This window comes from Phyllostomus hastatus, unplaced genomic scaffold (assembly GCF_019186645.2).
Source record: "Phyllostomus hastatus isolate PE091 unplaced genomic scaffold, TTU_PhHast_1.1 phas_contig_36, whole genome shotgun sequence".
Classification (NCBI taxonomy): Eukaryota; Metazoa; Chordata; class Mammalia; order Chiroptera; family Phyllostomidae; genus Phyllostomus; species Phyllostomus hastatus.
In genome coordinates, this window is record NW_025333862.1 from 5,180,273 (window position 1) to 5,195,167 (window position 14,895).

General features: G+C 53.1%; 1 long non-coding RNA gene across 1 annotated transcript; it reads right to left on the reverse strand.

The window, feature by feature from the left end:
* Positions 1-2,932: 2,932 nt before the first annotated feature.
* LOC123820663 lies at positions 2,933-6,496 on the reverse strand. Its single transcript, XR_006786004.1, has 3 exons — positions 6,355-6,496; positions 6,069-6,211; positions 2,933-3,051 (listed from the first exon to the last, which is right to left on the reverse strand). It is a non-coding gene; the product is annotated as an uncharacterized LOC123820663 (long non-coding RNA).
* Positions 6,497-14,895: the final 8,399 nt, after the last annotated feature.

Below are 14,895 nucleotides of genomic sequence, written 5' to 3' on the forward strand. Positions count from 1 at the left end.
GAGCCTTTCCCCTCGGCCTCAGACACAAGGTGTCCCAGTCCCACGGGATCAGCGCCAGTGTGACAGAGGACTGATGAGGCCTGCCTGGCTGCCCGCACGCTGGTCCTGGAGCAGGTCAGCACGCGGTGTCCTCCTCCAGATCACGGGCCCCAGTGTGGGCGTGGCAACCAGCATCAAGAGGCCTGGGTTTAGGCCCCTGAGGCTCAGCCTCTTGCTGGCTGTGAGGTCCTGGGGCTCAGTTTCCTCATCTGAAACATGATAATGATGCCCGTGCTACCCACATGGCCACCCATTCCTAAGGCTCAGAGGAGATCTCAGATATGGGTGCTTGCTCCGCCCCACACCCAGATCTCTCCCTAGGGGAGATACCTATCAGGATGCTGCTGGACTGTCTGGGGCCCCCGGGAGGGTTCCGACCTGCTCTTGGCCTGAAGGGAGGTAGCCAGCTCCAGAAGGAGATGGAAGGAGCAAGCCTGGCCCTGCCAGCACGCTGGGGCAGTGGTGGGGAGGGAGGGAAGGCCGGGACCTGCCTCAGCACATCCAGACCTGCCAGCAGGGCCCGAGCCGACCAGAAGGGCCGTCCAGGTTGGTGTCTCTCACACTCGGGCCCTCCCAGGAGACCTCTCCCTCCCCACCAGCCAATCCCTGTCTTTAGTCCCCTACCTTCCCAGGGCCAACTAACTGTCCAGTTGAGGTATCCTGGGCCCAGCAGTGCTGGGCAGGCCACCTCTGCCATGCCCTGCCTCCAGGCAGCCACCCACCAGTTGGCTCTACTTCCAAGTGCACCCAGAGAAGATCCCACATGCTCTGCTGCCTGCCAGCCTCCCACCTGGAGGTTCTCTTGTTTTACTTTGGTTGTTCTTGCAGTTTCAGCTCACTGTGGGTAAGACCAAAGTACACTCTTTAGAGAGAGCTCAGTCCCTAGCTGGGGTGAGGGCTCTCTTCTCTGGTCTACTGTCGGAAAGCTGAGTTCTCTGTGGGTGCCCACCTCTAGGTAAGAAACCCCCCACTTTCACCTGGAGCTGGATCCCCTTGTTCTCTTTCTAGTTGAGGTCAGCCCTAAGCCCCCACAGTGAGAGTGGAGGAGAGGAGGAGAGAATTTCCCATGAAACTGGGCATTAAATGAACTGGGCATGCCAGAGACAAGCCACCCAGACAGACCTGGCATGTGCCTCTGACTGCTCCCCTTCCCCAACCTTCTCAGCCCAGTGGGGCCGGGCCAAGGGTGGGAGACCTGAGAGATGGACACAACGAGGTGGGGCCCCAGTTCTTGTCCTCTGTTTCCTCCTCTGCTGGGTTGGAGCTCTCCTCACAGTTGGATCCTTGAGTCCAGGTGTGTGACCCCCAAACCACCCAGCATTAAGTTTCAGTGAATGCAAGAAACACAGGTTGTAGCACTTGCTTTGTGCCAAAACTGGGGTCACAAAGGAAAGCAAGACACAGTCCATTCTTTTACGGAGCTCACTGGGCTGTGGGCACACACACACACACACACACACACACACACACACACCCCTCTGATACAGACATGGGCAGAGATGAACGCTGCGGCAGAAGCTGGGGTGGGAGGTCCAGGAAGGGAGAAGCTCATTCTGATGGGGAGTTTTGGGGAGGTTTCTCAGAGCACTGGGGGACGGCGAAGAGGCAAGGAAGGAGAGTGTCCCCTTGTAGGGGATGGTATTCGTCGGGGCCTGGCTTTGTAGGTGGCACCGAATGCTGTGAGGGGGTACACAGCCATTTCAGGGGAAGGGGCCTCCAAGTCTACTCCAGCAAGAAGCAGGGGGAATGAGGGCATTTTCAGAGAGGGAAGAAGACCCTCACCCCAGAACTCCTGGGCCTTGGGGTCTTCAGGGGGCCTGTTCGTGCTTGGAAGCAGCAGGGAAGCTGAGGGGAGCTTCGGGGAGAGGAGGGAAGGGGGAGCATCGGCCGACACTCAGGTGTGCTGTGTGACACCACTGGGCAGGCCGGGCACCCTCTCTGGGCTGCGATGTCCCCTTCTGCACACAAATGGAGAATTCAGGATGGAGAGATCGACGAGGCCAGTGAGTCTCCGGAAAGATCCAGGAAGGTGACTCTGCCTGCAGCTCCCAGTGCTGTAGTGGGGAGCCATGGCTCGGATGTGGTCTGTGAGCAAGAACACGTCTGGCAGAAAAGTGGGGGCAACAGTGAGAGGGGTACCACTGCCAGACATGGCAGGGGGGTGAGGGAGGGCAGCACAGGTGACTCCAGGAGTGTGAGTGGGGGAGGCTGGTTCTCTGGACTCCCCTGGCTGCCCGGTCACCTTCCCCCAGGGGTGAGGCCAGAGATGAGAGAGACACCAGGGCTCTCCTCTCTGGTTGGCAGCTGGAAGATTAGAAAGGAAGCGGCGCCCACGCACAGCCTTCGTCCACTCAGGTGTGACTGGAAGGTGTGGGCAGGCCCTGCCCTGGCCAAAGTTATGGCAACATCAAACCCTTTTCCTATCCAGGATCTTCCAGCCAGCAAATGCTTTTTGCATGTACTGATTATTTTATCTTCATAACAACACCAGGGGGTGGCTAAAGAGTTATCATTCATCTCCATTTTGCAGACAAGCAAACTGAGTCTCAGAGTGATGGGGAAAACTTACTCATAGACACAGCTGGTGAACGGCAGACCCGGAACAAGCCCGAGCTTGCTGGCAATGCTGCTGCCCGGAATTGAAGTCTGATACCCACAGTTGGGTTAATATTGCTTCTTCATGTACAACTGCAGGTGCCCCTAGTAGGGGTAAACCTGGAGCCATTCACATCTTAGTATGAATTAGCCGATCCCATTGAACACTTTTTCTCTACTCTTCCAGAGAAGGAGAAGGTTAGGGCTTTTGGGCATGAGGAGAAAACACTTTCCAAGAGTCACAAAGCAAAGACAACACTTCCACAAATTCCACTGACTTTCTATCTTTTCCCAAGGCTGGACCCTTCAACTCGCCTGTCCATCAAAGCTGTAGGAACCGTCTGCTTTGTGAACCACATGGAGGATGCCAAAGTCAGCTTGAAAAACCCTTTGTCTTTGAACCTCTTGAAATCTGTCCTGAAAGACAGAGACAAAAGTGGGTAAATGGCAATGCAAGTTGGTAACCGCTCACATGGAGATGTGATCTAAGGAAGGGCAACTGGCCACTGGCGGGTGTCTGGACGGGCAACACTGCCCTCACTCCAGGACACACCCCTCGTCATCCGTTTTCCATCCAATTTTCGTCCCAATGCCTCGTGAGCCTTCCAGCCAGAAAGTCCTCTTTGTTACCTCTCGTACATCCCTCTTGCCCAGCAGTGCCCAGGACACCTGGCCACACCCAGTGATGCCACCATGTAACCTCAGCAACTAGGTGAGGAGCCGTGGGGCCTTCATGGAGTCTCCGGCCAATGCTTCCATTATACAGATGAGGAACCTGAGGCCCAGAAAGGGGAGATGACTTGCCCAAGGCCACCACAGTGAGATGGTGCTGTAGGAGATGCCCCTACCACGACAACCAGACCTGGAGGCGGGCAGGGCATGACTGAGGGACCCTTGTGGTCTGTGCACGTGGTTAAAGAAGGAAGGTAAAGGGTGTGCAGGGAGGCAGAGAGGTCAGGACCCCTCCCTGAGGAGAGAAAGCTCTGCAGCCAGGGAGGAGAGAGAGGGTGGTGAGGGAAGCAGCTGTCAGGGTGAGGGAACAGGCTCAGATGGAGACGGGGCAGAAAGCCCACCCCAAGGCTCAGCGTCACCATTCACAGTCAGTCTTACTGGACCCTTACAAGCCAGGGCTATTTAAAATTAAATTTAAATTAGTCAAAATTGTCTCTGATATTTAACAATATTTTTCTGATATATCTGCTTGGGCTAGGGAAACAAATGAAAAAATAAATGGGACTACATCAAACTAAAAACTTTTTGCACAGCAAAGGAAACCATCGACAAAATAAAAAATAGCTCTGACTGGTGTGGCTCAGTGTTTTGGGCATCGTCCTGCAGAATGAAGGGTTGGCGGTTTGATTCCTGGTCAGGGCACTTGCCTGGGTTGTGGGCCAGGTCCCCACGTGGGGGCGTGCGAGAGGCAACCGATGGATGTTTGTTGCATGTCCATGTTTCTCTCCCTCTATTTCTCCCTCCCTTCTCCTCGCTCTAAAAATAAGTAAAAAGATAACCTACTGAGTGGAAGAAGGTATTTGCCAATGGTATATCCAATAAGGGGTTAATGTCCAAAATATATAAGGCACTCATACAACTAAACACCAAACAACCCAATTAAAAAAAATAAAAGGGCAGAGGATTTGAATAAACATTTCTCCAAAGAAGACATACAGATGGACAACAGACATATTAGAAAATGCTCAACTTCACTAATCATCAGAGAAATGCAAATTGAAATCACAATAAGATATTACCTCACACCTGTAAGAATGACCATCATCAATAAATCAACAAACAACAAGTGCTGGAGAGGATGTGGAGAAAGGGGAAACTTCGTGCACTGTTGGTGGGACTGCAGACTGGCGCAGCCACTGTGGGAAACAGTGTGAGTTTCCTCAGAAAAAGTAAAGATGGATCTGCCTTATGACCCAGTGATTCCACTTCTGAGCATATATTCACAGTGATCCGAAACACTAATTTGAAAGAATATATGTTCATTGCAGCATTATGTACAATAGTCAAGATATGGAAGCAACCCAAGTGCCCATCAATAAATAAGCAGATAAAAAAGTTATGCTACATATACACAATGGAATATTATTCATCCATAAAAAGAATGAAATCTTACATTTAAAACAGCATAGATGGACCTAAAGGGTATTAAGCAAAGTGAAATAAGTCAGCCAGAAAAAGGCAAATGCCATATGGTTTCACTTATATATGAAATTTAAAGAACAAAATAAACCAAAAAATTGAAGCCGACGCATAGACACAGAGAACAGACTGATGGTTGCCAGAGCAGGAGAGGGTTGAGGGCTGGGTGACAAAGGAGACAGGACTGAGCAGGGCTAACTGGCTGGTGCAGAGCAGCCGCGGGGGTGTGAAGCCCAGCACAGGGAGCACGGGCAGTGACAGTGTGAAAACTGCGTGTGGGGCCAGGTGGGCTCCGGAGAGATCGGGGACCGCTTTGTAGAGCGTGTGGTTGTCTAACCACTATGCTGTACGCCTGAAATTCAGAGTATTATTTAATGTAAACTGTGATTGATAAATGAATAAGTTAGTCAAAATTACATAAAGTTAACCTTTTGTTTCCTCGGCTGAGGCAGCCACACTCCCTGTGCTCAGCGGCCGCGGGGGCAGCACAGATAAAGCGCTTTCCATCAGGCAGGAGGCTCTGTTTGGACGGTGCGGCTCAAGACCTGTTACATGTGTAATCTCTTTTAAAAATAGTGTTTCTGAGTGTCATTAATACGTGTTGCAGAAAATGTAAGATGGGAACTCAAATCACAGGTGGTTCCTCCCCCCGTTTCAGCATTTGACATATGTCCTTTCAGTCATTCTCCTCCTCTTCCTCCTTTTTAGAGAGAGAGAGGAAGGAAGAGCGAGAAACATTGATGAGAAAGAGAAGCATCGACTGGTTGTCTCCCATGTGTGCCTAAATGGGGGAGCGAACCTGCAAACTTTAGGTTATGGGTCGACACTCCAACCAACTGAGCCCCACAGACCAGGGCCATTATTCTTTAAAAAAAAAAAATCCGGATAGCGCACAATCACTGTGAGAAATGCAGGCAGGCAATATAGTGGTGCAGAGAGTGAAGGTGCTACCCAAATGCCCCCCAGAGGACAGCGCCATCAGCAGGGGCGCAGGTACTTGCCCCTAGTCTGCATCACCCTCAGTCAAGGGGCCACTTTGACCACAGGACCTCCCTTGCACTATCTGTGCCCCCATCTGCCTTCGAGGCTTCCAGTCCCTCTCCTGCCACTAACCCAGAGTGCCCCTGGACAGCTGACAGTCCTCTGGGTGGGTCCCAGGACTCAGCCGCCCTCCCAGTGGCCTCTGCTTTGCACCCTCATGAGCACCCTCTGCCCTCGAAGCCCCCCCCCGCCACCCACCCAGCCCTGCTCCCTCCTCCACATCAGGCCCGGGGAAGGCACACCTGTACTTTCATCTCACCCGCCCCATCGTGTCTCCCAGCCGTCCTCCTCGGGGGCAGCAGCCGAAGAGCAGGGTGGTCCAGGGCAGGGGTCTTGAATCAGACACTCACAGGTAGCTACCCTCTCTAGGTCTCCTTTTTCTCATCTGAAGGACGGAGATAATATCTAACTCAGAGTGTTGCTGTGAGAATTAAATGAGATGGTAGATGTGAAACGTTTTGCATGCCGAGATAGTTATTATTGTCATTTTACAGATGAGAAAATTGAGGCTCAGCAAGCTCTAGGTACCTCTCAGGGCCCCACTGGCAGGAGGTGGCAGGAACCAGGGCTCTAACCCGTGTCTGTCGGGCTCCAAAGCCCGTGCCGCTGCCCCCACAGAGCGACCCCTTTCCCAACCTTGCCCCCAAGCTCTGGGACACCTTCCTTCAGGTCCACGGGGAAAGGAGGAAGCAAGGAAGGCAGCAGCAGAACTGAACGTGGGCCCCAAACCGCAGCCTTGTCCCCAGCCATGGGCCCGCCCTCCCATCCTCCCACCGCAGATTGCGCCCCCTGATGCACACGTCTTGCTCAGCGAACCTCAGTTCCCTCACATGTTCAAACCTAGCAGCCTCAGCTTCTGGGAGCTGCAGCCCAAAGAGGCATCAGGAACCCAGACTTGGGCTTGATGGGAGGTCTGAGGGTGACTCCGTCCCTCAGACCAGACCAGACCAGACCTGGGTGAGGGGCAGGAGAGGCATCTTCGGGCACTGACCCCCAGTTACCCTCACTCTCCCCAGGCTCCCTGGGGCCCTGAGGTAGGGTGGGGTGCTCAACAGGCCTGCTAGGTAAGAACAGGTCTGCAAGGAGGTTTAGGAAGGGTGTGGTGAGGAGGGCGTGCCGCTCAGACTCAGGTGTGATCACTACGGGGGGCACGCCTGCCAGCTTCCTCTGCCGTGCCAGACAGGGCAGGGCAGCTGCCCCCATGGGCTGGGCCTCTGGGCTCTTAGCAAGGAGTGAGTGGTGCTGGATCTCCTGGCCCTCACCACCCACCCAATGCCAGCTCACCATCCCTGCCTTGCTGGGTGGTGGACAGGCAGGGCCAGGGAGCCAAACCCCAGTGGCCCTAGAGCTGCGAGAACAGGAGTGTGGAACCTGTCCACACAGGCCCAGCTGGCCAGACGCCTTGCCTCCCTCAGCTGCCCTCCCCCAGAGGGAGCAGGAGCAGACAATGGCCACAGGTGACTCACCGATGAGCCATCTTCTCATCCCACCCCCTCTGGCCAGCCCAGGGCCGCCCAGCTTGTCTCCCAAGGGGGCTGGAGACCAGCCCTACTTGCCACCAGCTTCTTCTCTCTGTACCTCGCCTTGCTCTCTCACTTTGTGCAGCACAGCAGAGTTCCTGGGGGTAGGGGGGGTGAGTGGGGGGGAGTTTTTGCAGCAGATCCAGGCAGTCAGAGCGGACACCTTCGTGAAAGCAGACAGAGGCCCCAGAGGCTCCAGCCCAGCCCACAGTGCCCTGCCCTCTCCTCCCCTCTGCAAGCAATACCCACTCTCCCTGAGCCCCAGGGAAGTAGTCAGTGACCATTGTCATTTCTTCATCTCCTTCCACGGCAGAACTCAGACCCTACCCCAAATTTATTTCCTTCTGAAAGACCAAATATGTGGGCCCTGGGCAGTCCCAGTCCATCTACTCCACGTGGGACAGAGCGCACTGCAGGAGAAAATCTACGGCGGGGGGTGAGGGCGGGGGGTGGTGACGGGGTGGAGGGATCAAACAAAAAGGAAAAAAGACTCATGGACACGGGCAACAGTGTGGCGATCGCTGGTGGGCAGGGCATAAGGGGGATAAATGGTAATGGGACAAATATAGTTAAAAAGAGTATTTCCTTTTGCTGGGTCTGCCTCTCTGTAGAGTCCGCATTCAGCACCTCAAGAGTCGAATGTCCACTCCCAGTCCCCATCTGCTCTACAGTTCTCTGCTCTGAGCCGAATCAGTTTTTCCGGTCGTTCCTCCTGAGACTGGTTTCAAGACCTTTTTTAGACAGCTGGCCTGTGTCCTCCGGAAACATTTCCATTTATCCACGTTTTCCCGGTAACATGGTGTCTAGAAGGGGCGTGACATGCCAACCAAGGCCAGGCCAGTGTGGAGAGTGATACCCAGACGTCACGCCAGCGACCTGGGCTCGGTGCGCTGAGCCCCGCTGCCTCGCTGCCTGCACACTCGGGTTTCTGGGCCAGTGAGCCCGTCCCCGGTGGGTTTGGACCCAGGGGCTGTTTCACCATGTCCGTGGTGAACAGGTGCGCACAGGTCGCCCCCACCTGTGTCACTGCTGCCTCTAAGGACTTGCAGTCCCCTCCTTCTGCCTCCTGGGGGTTTTCTGGCAGATGACTCCCCATGGAGGGAACCCCAACGATCAGGCAGTGCCTCTTAACAGGTTTTCACCTGTGGATTCTCTTCAGGGTCTGACGGAAGACTTCACCCTCTTCCCAGAAAAACGCACTGGCTCAAGGTCCTGCAAATGACACCAGGACTTCCTGCAGACCGTCCTGGACCCCAGGTTAGGGGTTCCCATCTAGAAGCTGATGCCTGAAAAGCAGACTCTGTGACAGCCTCCTGTCCAAACTCTCAGGCCCAGAGCAAATTCAAAGAAACAGCCTATCAGACCAGTGTTGTGCTCAACAGCTTGTGAAGCACGTTCACATACCTCACCTCAGACAGCCCTAGGACACAGGTTATAATTGAGCAAATGAGATGTCAAGGTTCAGAGAGGTGCAGTGACTTGCCCAAGGTCACACAGCCAGTCTGTCCAGACTCTTCAACCCATATGGGGCCTCAAAGAAGCCCAGCACAGTGGGGAAGGCACAACAATGAGTCAGCTCCACGAGGCTGCTGGGGACACTGGCCCAGACTGCCCAGCGGGCTCCTGCTGCTGCTGCACAGAAGTGCGACCAGCCTGGCCTGGTGGTGAGCTGTGGTTCTGGCAGCCTCCTTGGCAAAGGCAGACAAGGGCCAGGTTGGCAGGCTACAGCTTGTGGGAAGGGAAGGACAAGGGCAGAAAACAGGTCTGGAGCCCGAACCTCAGGAACCTAGGGGACAGAGAAAGAGCCTCTGAGCCCCATCTCCTCCAAGAGCACAGACACCCACTTGGCAGGAGCACACACCCGGGAGAGTAAATGGAGCGGGGGCTGTGGTGGGTGGAAGTCAGGACAGAGAGCATATCTGAGTGTGTGGGGTTTACATACAGGCTCCAGAACTGACTACTCAGTGTTTAAGTTTCCAAAAAATTCTTGTGCCCTAAAAACCCCTCTACTTGACCCAGAAAACTTCTCAGCCTGCAAGGGCCAGCTCACCGTCCCGCCTACCCCGCCCCACCCCAAGAAGCTTCCCCCAGGGCCCTCTGGCCCAGGACCTTGCTCCTTTCCCAGGGTCTGGGCTCAGACCCCACTCAGACCCTGTCTGGCCCTTATCTGACCTCTCTGTGCCCCTAGCAGACTGCAGCTCAGACTCAATATCTCACCCCAGCCGCTGGCAGGAAGGGTTCCATCCATGCCTGTTCCATAGGCTCCAGGCACTAGGAATGGTGTACTGTCTTTTGCTTCCACTTGTTTTGTGACTCCAAGCTGGGTCCAAAACCAGGGTCAAGGACAGCCAGCCCCACTCAATACCCCTGTCCCTTAACTGGAAGTCTATAATGGCCTTTGAAACCCTCTGAAGAAGAATCTAAAAGCTTTTTCCAGGCTCCAAAAGGTGAGGGAAAAGGTTCAGGAAATTGTCATTTCTGTCCCAACTGGATTATTTCCTTTTGCTCCAAACAGTTGACTGAAATGGGCAGAGGAGGGGTCCAGAGCTGGGAGCGTGGGTCTGCAAACAGCTGGATTATTCTCCGTCTTCCATGAGTTTACATCTTGGGCCAGGACTGGGGAGCTGCTGAGGGCAGGGCTCAGCTTTGCCCTGTGTGCTGATGCTCGGGCTCTCAGTGATTTACTCGTATCACAATAAACTCATGCATTCTTACTGATTTTGTGCAACTGTCTCCTCCACTGGACTTCCAGGCTCCGGGGGGCAGGAGCCACATTTTATTCAATCCAGGATCTCCAGGGCCTAGTATGTTGCCAACTAGAGTCAATGCTCCATGCATGTTGGAAAAAAACATGCCTTGCAGCCTCCCTGCTACTCTTACTTCTGAGGCACCCCTGCTTCTCTGCATGGAAAGAGCTTCTTTGAGCCCCCCATGCTGATGCTAGGAGCTGCTGCCCTCCACCTCTGGGTTGCTGCCGAGGCCACTTCTTGGTCACTGCTTGTTTCCAGCCTCACATGTGCTTTTCTGACCACGCCCCGCCCCCAGCGGTAGCTATGCACAGCCTACCCAAACATCAACGCGCTCGCGCTCTGCTGCCCAGCCTCCTGACAGACCTCACCCCCTGCAACCACAGCTATTTTTAGCAGAATCTCATGCTTTTGACATCCTCTCCTGCTCCCACCCACCCTTCACCCACCAGTGTCACTTCCCCCTTTTGATAACAATAACATTGAGGTTGATATGTTTCCCTTGCCTCCTCTTTTGCTCATCCCGGTTGTCTGGCATGCCGGCTGTCTGGATTTCTTGGAGGGTGGGTGACTCCCGCTTGGGCCTAGCTCAGGGAAGAGGTTTGCTCCCCCAGGCTGGACCCTGGAGCCCTAAGCATTTAGAGGCCTGCTCTGGAGGGCCCCAGACACACTCGCTTTTCTTCTTTCTTTCTTCTTCTTCTTCTTTTTTTTTTTTAAGATTTTATTTCTTTATTTTTAGAGAGGGGAAGGGAGAGAGAGAGGGAGAGAAACACCAATCTGTGGTTACCTCTCATGCATCTCTTACTGGGGACCTGGCTTGCAACCCAGGCATGTGCCCATGTGCCCTAGACTGGGAATTGAACCTGCCACCCTTTGGTTTGCTGGTCAACACTCAATCCACTGAGCCACAGCAGCCAGGGCCACACATAATGGAGAATTCTTCACCCTTCCCTAGGTCAGAATCCCAGTATCTTCTCAGTCTCACCCAAACCTTTCCTGTCCTCAGGGTTGCCAAATGTAGCAAATGAAAATTCAGAACACCCATTTAAATGTGACTTTCAGGTAAACAACATTGGTTTAGTTCAGCATGTCCCAGGCAATACCACACTAAAAAAGTATTTGGTGTTTGTCTGAAGTCCACATTTCAGTGGGCATCCTGTGTTTTATCTGGCAGCCCCGCCTGCTGAGTTTCCTCCGCCAGAGCAACGGCTGCCAGATGTCTGGGCCTCAGGATCCCTGGACTCTCAAAGATGACTGCGCACACTCGAAGGGTTTCTGTGTGGGCGAGCTGACGTTCATCGCGTTAGAAATTAAAACAGAAGTTTAAAAAATACTATTAATTTATTTTAAAATAACAGTTTAAAAGCAACTAATAACTCATTACATGTTTGTACAAACTATATAATATAACGATATTTTGCAAAACAAAAATGATTAGTGAGGAGTAGCATTGTTCTACACTTTTTGCAAATGACTTTAAATATGGCTTCATTAAAGACCTAGATTCTTTAAAACTTTTTTTACATTTTAAATTGTGGTAAAAACACATTAACATAAGATTTACCATCTTTTTTAAAAATCTGTTTTAGAGAGAGAGAGACACCAATTTATTGTTCCATGTATTATGCACTCATTGGTTGTTTCTTGTATTTGCCCTGACTGGGGATTGAACCCACAGTCTTGGTGTATTAGGATGATGTTCTAACCACCTGAGCTACCCGGCCAGGGATCAGATTCACCACCTTCACCAGCATATGTTCACTAGTGTTAAGTACATGCACATCGTTGGATCTGTGTGTCTCCCTCAGCTTCCAGGGGCTTTATAGTATTGTGCACTATAAAGCCCCTGGAAAATTCCTCTGAATGAGAGTATTAGAGTGAAAAAAGCAAACGATGTTTTCATATTATTGGTAGAACAGTTTTGACCTTGCCTATCCCCTGAAAGAGTTTGGGCACCCTCCCCGCAGGGGTCCCTGGACCACACTCTGAGAACCCATGTTCTAGCACAATACCAGGGACTTCAGTGGTAATCAGGACCGGCTCCTTTGCCTCTTAAAGTTAACTTGGGGAGGGGACGGTGTGAGACTGCACACATACTTTAATGCGAATCCAAACTGGTTCTTATTTCTGAGATGAGTAGTGGGGTGGGAGGCTGGGTCTTGCCCAGTGCCTCAGTGAAGATGAAAAAATGGGTCTAAGAAGGCTCTGATCCAAGGGTGAAGCACCAAGCTGACTCAGGTGGGCAGCAACTCTGTCTCATCTGGAGGCTTTCAGAGGCGTCTGACGAAGGTACGAGTGGATGAGCCTGGTGGTGGCTCTGGCTTCTTCGGAACAGGGGCAGTAGGCCAGCTGCTCGCCGCCCCACTCTGCCCCCAAACACGGCTGGCGAGGGAGGGGGAGCTGTCCGACTGACTCCCTTCCTCATTTCTCCCTGGTCGCTCTCTGCTCCTTCTGGCCCTCGCTGTCCTTTTCTGCAATGGCTAAGTGGAAGAAACTCCAACGTTGGCTGTGAGGAAGGACTGCTGGGCTGTCCCATTTCAGCTGAGTACCCTCAAGTGAGACCCTGCCTAGGCACCTAAAACCCTGGTCAAGTAAGCTCATCCCTTTACTGACCAGCCCAGTGACCAAAGAGTGGGGACCCCAAACCATCAGTGGTCTGCCTCACACCCACACCAGTGGCTCCTGTACAGCCAAGTCCCCGGGGACTCGAGCGTCTCACACGTGCTCTGTGCCACACGTATGGAGCACACCTTCCTTTGTGCCGTTCACGGTCATCCTGGAGGTGTTAGTTTATAGTCCTGACTTTATTATTATACATAAATTCCTGGAGGGAGGGGACCATTCTTTATTGTTTCTGTATTTTTCATGGCACCTGGAACAATGGTAAGGTCTTAATACATGTTGACAGTTTATGAGGGGGTGGGTTTTTACTGATTTAACTATCAGACTCCCCTCCGTAAGGGGCTGGGGTCAGGAAAGCGGGTGGAGGTCCTTTATGAAACATTTATTGAACACCTACTCTCACTCCTTAGGTTTTCTCTGTCGAGACTGCGCTTATGGAGCACATTTGTGCGTCGTGCATTTAATCCCGGCAGCAGCGTGGCTGGTGCGAGTGGACTGTGAAGGTGACCCTTGCAGTGTGCTCTGCCTAAGACAAGAATGTGCTAAGCCAGGGAGGTTGTGTCTGCGGCCTCAAATGTGTGTGGGGTGCTCTCCAGGGTTGTGCTGGGAAAGGGAGTCCTCACGCCGCTCCCTGGTACCCTCTGGCAGAGGAGAGGCTGGCTTGCCATGAAGACCATTCTGCTAGCTCTCCTCCCCTAGCTCTCATGCTGAGTAACCTTCCCACTGAACTTGAGCTTCCCGTTGTGTGAAATTGCCAACAGATATTGAACATGCTCATCAGCAAACCCCAGTATCTGGTTGGTTTGACAGCAGTTCTATTTTTCATAATAAATCAGTAAATTGGCATTCTGACTGTATCTGTCCATCTCCTGGAGACATGTGAGCTTGCCCTGGAGTCTCCTCAGCCTGTGGCAAGGTTTCTGAGCAGCAAAATGAGCCCCAGACCCTGAACTGTGGAAAGGTCTCAAGGGAAACCTGGCCACCATGTGAAGCTCTGTCAAAGGGCCAGCCTCTGTTCCCCAGTGCCCAACAGCCTCTCCACTGGCTTTTCCATTTACAGAGAACTGGGCACCAGGCTTGCAGGCAGAACAAGTCAGAAGTACCCTAGCAGATGGGGGATCCATGCCAGTGGCTGGCCGGCTGCTACCAGCCAGGGCCCTGTCTGCTGGACACAAGTGATGCCAGGCCAGGGGTCAGAAGGCTGAGAGACTCTGCAGGCCGTGTCAGAAGGGTGATTCACAGTCCAGCTGGGGGAGCTTCCAAAGGTCATCGCCTCCTCTCCCCAGCTTCCAGGTGGGGCGCTTGGTCAGTCCTGCTGCACCAATACGTGTCCAGAGCCCATGTCCGACGCAGCCTGGATCATCTGTGACTGTCGCCACGGGGACAGAGTGGTGCAGAGTGGGGAGGAGGTGGTGCTGGCTGGGCCTGAAACTCTAAAGGCAGAGCTGCACCCTTCCACCGGAAATGGAGTTTTGCCTCCTCAGGCTGGGAAAATCCCGCTGGCTGTGTGTGTTTATCACGGAAGCTGCGTCAGACTGGCCCTGTCTCCCAAAAAGCTCTGCTGTTTTTAGAATTCCATTAGTCAAAGCCAGTCCCGCAGGCTGCCATTCCTCTGGAAATTCCTTTGGGGGAGGGGACAGAGGTGAGAGACTGGCCCTTTCTAGGAGGCTAAGACCTGAAATCAGAGTTTTTGCCCATTTATGGACTTGAAGCCCCTCCCCCATTTGAGGATTACTCATTCCCTCAATTTGACCTAAAAATGGGGTGGCGGTGGGCGGGGGAGATTGGGTGGAATTGAGAAAGTGGATTAGCCCTGGTGAGGATTAGAGACTGGGGAGAGAGGAGGGAAGAGAATGATAAGCGTGAGGAATTCCTTTGCGAAGCAGCCAGTGAGGGGAGGGTTTTAGAGCCAAAGGAGAGAAAGAAAGAGCAAGAAAGGAAAAATGAGAGGTTGGTACCCCAGAGGGAAGCTGTCTGCCTGGCGGAATGAAATTCCTCTAAAGGCAGAAGCTCCATGGAGGTAGGGGAAGGGCCTTCCCCTGGAGTAAGTTCTCAAACTTCAGTGTGATCAGAGCCACTTGTCAGGTTTGTTAAAATGCAGATTCCTGGGCCCTCAGTGGGCTGTGTGCAAGCTCCCCAGTGATCTGAAGAGGGAAGCGCTGAAAGGCGGAGGAAGCCTG